A 4,952-nucleotide genomic window follows, 5' to 3' on the forward strand; every position below is an offset into this window, starting at 1 on the left:
ATTCATATATATATATGTCATTTGGTTTTAAAATTTTGAATTCCAGATCCTTTCCCTTCCTCCCTCATCACCCACCCTTACTAGGAAGATAAGCAATTCAATATAGGTTGTACACGTGTAGCTATGCAAAACATTTCCATAGTGGATATATTGTGAAAGACTGACTATATTTCCCTCCCTCCTATCCCACCTCCCACTTGTTCTATTCTCTACTTTGATCCCGTCCCTTTTCAAAAGTGGGTGCTTCTAACTTCCCTCCCCCCCAACCTGCCCTCCCCTCCATCATCCCCCCTCTCATCCCCTTCCCCCCTACTCTCCTGTTGGGTGAGATACCCTATTTAGTGTGTATTTCATTCCCTCCCTGAGGCAGATTCAATGAGAATAAGGTTGACCCATTCCCTTTTGCCTTCCTATTCTTCCCCTCTATTGTAACAGTTTTCCCTTACCTCTTCTATATGAGATAATTTACCCCATTCTGCCTCTCCCCATCTCCTCTCATTATATTGCTCTCTCACCTCTCAATTCCACCTTTGAAGTATCATCCCTTCCTATTTAACTGATCCTGTGCCCTCTGTCTATGCATACTTGTACACATATAAACATACCCTCATATATATATATATATATATGTATGTATGTATATATATTCATACACCCATGTACCCTCCTTATATAGACATAAATATGTATGTATATATATATTTATATTTCCTTCAACTATTCTCATACTGAGAAAAGTTTCATAAGTTATAGTTATTGTTTTTCCATGTAAGAATGTAAATAGTTCAACTTTGATAAGTTCCTTATGATTTCTTTTCCCTGCTTACCTTCTCATGCTTCTCTTGCTTCTTGTATCTGAATGTCAAATTTTCTATTCAACTCTGGTTTTTTCATCAAGAATGCTTGAAAGTCCTCTATTTCATTGAATAACCATATTTTCCCCTAAAACATGATACTCAGTTTTGCTGGGTAGGTGACTCTTGGTTTTAATCCTGGCTCCTTTGCCCTCTGGAATATCATATTCCAAGACCATTGATCCCTCAATGTTGAAGTTGCCAGGTCCTATATTACCCTGATTGTATTTCCACAATATTCAAATTGTTTCTTCCTGGCTGCTTGTAATACTTTCTCCTTGATCTGGAAATTTTGGAACCTGGCTATAATATTCCTAGGAGTTTTATTTTTGGGACCTTTTCCAAGAGGTGATTGGTGGATTGATTGGTGGATTCTTTCAACCTCTATTTTGCCTTCTGGTTCTAAAACATCAGGGCAATTTTCCTTGAGAATTTCTTGAAGCATGATTTGTAGGTTCTTTTTTTGATCTTTTTTTGGCTTTCAGGTGGTCCAATAATTTTAAAATTATCTCTCCTGGATCTATTTCCCAGGTCAGTGGTTTTCCCAATGAGATATTTCACATTGCCTTCTATTTTTTTAATTTGTTTGGATCTGTTTAATAGTATCTTGATTTCTCATAAAGTCACTAGCTTCCATTTGCTCCAATCTAATTCTGAAGGAATGATTCTCTTCAGTGAGCTTTTGAGATTCTTTTTCCATCAGGCAAATTAGGCTTTTTAAGGCATTCTTCTCCTTATTGGCTTTTTAAGCCTCTTTTGCCATTTGAGTTAGTCTGTTTTTTAAGGTGTTATTTTCTTCAGTCAGGTTGTTAACTCTCTTTTCATGATTTTTTTGCACCATTCTCATTTCTCTTCCCAGTTTTTCCTCCACTTCTCTTATTTGATTTTCAAAATCCTTCTTGAGCTCCTATATAGCCTGTAACTAGTTCATATTTTTCTTGGAAGTTTTTGGAGCAGGAGTTCTGACTTCATTGTCTTCTTGCTGTTCCATGCTTTGATCCTTTTTGTCCCCAAAAAAGGAATCCAAAGTCAGATTGCTGTGCTTGCTTTGCTTCCTTTGCTTGCTCATGTTGCCACTCAATTACTTGACTTTTTAGCTTTTTGACACAGTAGAACTCTGCTTCCAGAGAGGAGAGCTTTGTCCAAATAGCTGGGATTTTCCCAGCTGCTGGAGCTTTTAGTTGGGTTTCCTCTCAAAAGCCTCCACATGCTCTGACTCACTGGTCACACACCCCAGGACCTCCATCCTAGACAGCGATCTAGATCCAAGCAGGTTAAAGCAAGAGCAATTACCCCCTTAGAATGGTTGCTTAGTGCCCCTACAATCTGCAGGCCAGGAGCTCTGAAGCAGCCCTGCAGAAGCAGCCACACCTCAGCTGCTTCTCCCTCTGGGGGCAGAGGCCTGATCACACTTCCAGACTCCCTGTTCCCAAATTCTATACTGACCTCTCACTTTGTCTTTGGTATTTATGGGTTGACAATTCTGGAAACTGTCACAGCTGCTGGTGATCCACTCTCCCAAAGACCCTCTAGCCACAGCTGGTTGGGCCGCCCTGAGGATAAAACCCCTGGCTCATGCAGGGCTGGGCTCTGCTCCCAGAAGGCTGTGATGAACCCTTCCTGCTGGCCTGCTTGGCTGCCTTCAGTGGGAGGTTTGTTTCTTTCTGTCACTTTGTGGATTCTGTAGCCCTAAAGTTTGTCTAGAGTCATTTTTTATAGGTATTTGAGGTGGTTATGAGGGGGAGTGCAGGAAGTTTTCCTGCTTCTATGCTGCCATCTTGGCTCTGCCCCCATTTATTTATCTTCTAATTAAGATAACTAGGCCTTTCTCATTAAAATTCAATTTAATGAGCATTTATTAAATGTCTACTGTATGTAAGGAGCTGAACTAGGTGTTGGGGTTTCAAGAGAAAAACAAAAATCTTTTCTTTCAGTGGTCTTACACTGAACTGGGGGAAAACATAGGTTTGTAATGGTTAACACATAGCCTGAGTGAGAGATTTGAGAACTAGGAGATCAAATGGGACCACTCAAAACACAAATCACCTTAGTCAGTTTGTCAGTTGGAACTTCTTAAGAGTCTACTGTGCTAAGCACTAGGGACACAGAGAAAGTCAAAAGGCAGGGCCTGTTGTCAAGGAGCTCCTAGTCTAAAAAGGGAGACAATATGCAAACAACTTTATATACACATACACATGTGTGAGTATGTGTGTGTATCTGTGTGTATGTGTATGTATGTGTTTATATGTGTATATACATACACATATGTTTTTCCCCTTCCCCTTTCCTTCTCCACCCTTTGAAATTTCTACCAAGGTTACCATCAATGGGAAAAGTGTTAGTCTTGGATCTGTTGTTGAAATCTTACCTATCAAACACCCACTAACCATGTAACCACAAATAGAAACACACATATACACATGCCTATGTAAGGCCTATTACAAGATATAGATAGATAGATAGATAGATAGATAGATAGATAGATAGATAGATAAACACACGTTATAAATACTTGTATTATTTTTAAAAGTATAGTTGACAGAGTCAGAGAGGTGTGCTGTGCCATTCTGGTGCCTCTGGCTGGCAGGAGTCCAAGGTCCCCAGAGCAATCGACCTGGGTCCCCTTCATGGCACAAAGAGAATAAGGAAGGGAGTGAAGAGGAGCTGCAGTGCCACCCTGCTCTGCACATCCTGCCCCAGCCCAGGTTTGCCCTCTCGTTCCTCCTCACCCCTCCCCTCTACTTCCATTCTCACTCTTGTGACAATCACATAGAGGAGAGCATCAGGCCAGGCCAGGACTGTGCACCACCCTGGAGGGGGCCATCGCCTGGGCTGGAGGTCAGTGTCTCCTTTCTGCCACTAACCACATCCTCCTGCCAAGGCACTGGGGCCAGGAGTGACTGTGCCAATAGCTCCAGGGCTCATGAATGCCTGGCTGGTGTGCCCTTCTTCAATGCTCTCCAGGTCGTGGAGTTGGTGGATCCCTAAACACAAGCGGCTCAGGGCTATCACCAGCTTGGCAGCCACAGACATCACCTTCCTGGTACACAGCATGCCCTTCATGGATATGCTCTGTCCCATTCCTAGCAGGGTCCTTGGAGAGTTAGTGTGTAAGTTCATCAGCTACATTCAGCAGGTGTCTGAAAGGCCAGCTGTGTCACCCTGACAGCCATGAGTGTGGACCATGTTCCCCCTGAGCTCCTCACTCTACCACACCCTCCAGCTAGCCTTTACTGTGAGCCTGAGCTTCTGGGTTGGGTCCTTCCTGGTGCCCATTCACGTGGCCAAGTCCAGCTGCCTCCCTGAGGGCCACAGACACTACGTAGAAATGTTCCCGCCTTTGACCCAGAAGTGAACCTTCATATTAGACAACTTTCTGGCTGTCTACTTGCTGGTTCTGCTAACTCTGTGTCTGCTATGCCACCATATTGTACCAGATGGGATGGCCCCCATGCCGAGCCAGGTACCAGGTACAGCTGCTAGCAGAACTCTGGGAGGCCATGTGGGCTAAGGTCCCACCCAGTGGCTGCAGCAGTGCTGGGGCCCCATCCAGCTTTCCATCTTCCTCCAGACCTTTATCCCTGGCTTCCAGTGAACTTTGCTGCCTACAAGGTGAAGATCTGGGCATACTACGTGTCCTACAGGAACTCCTCCCTCAACCCTATGCTTTAAGCCTTCCTGAAAGCAAGGCCTTCCAGAAGGAAGGTCTGTCCTTTGGCTGGGTGTGTGGGCAGCGCCAACCTCCACACAGAACTGTGTCTTCTGGGCCCCCAGTTCCATTCTGCCAGTCCCAGTCAGAGGGAGAGGCCCCAGTCCCAGTGGTCCAGTGAAGCCCAGTGGTCCACTGGCATTGCTTTGGAGAAGGGCAGCCCCATCCTGGAACCAATCACTCACTCACTACATGATCCTTGAGCCTCTCAACTACTAAACTATCTGCCAGAGGTCATAGGACAGATAACCAAGCTTCTTGATCTCAAAGACCTCCCAGTCCAGTAGGGGAGACAAGATTTATTTGCCTATATATATGATATATACAGGATACATTAGAAATAATGAATAGAGGGAAGGCACTAACATTAAAGAGAATCAGGAAAAAGA

At 44.1% G+C, this 4,952-nt stretch overlaps 1 pseudogene; it reads left to right on the forward strand.

The window, feature by feature from the left end:
• The first annotated feature begins 3,777 nt into the window (after positions 1-3,777).
• Positions 3,778-4,684, forward strand: LOC138145284 (kiSS-1 receptor-like; annotated as a pseudogene).
• Positions 4,685-4,952: the final 268 nt, after the last annotated feature.

This window comes from Petaurus breviceps, unplaced genomic scaffold (assembly GCF_028583685.1).
Source record: "Petaurus breviceps papuanus isolate PSGF00001 unplaced genomic scaffold, PetGlider_PUasm1.0 90731, whole genome shotgun sequence".
Classification (NCBI taxonomy): domain Eukaryota; kingdom Metazoa; phylum Chordata; class Mammalia; order Diprotodontia; family Petauridae; genus Petaurus; species Petaurus breviceps.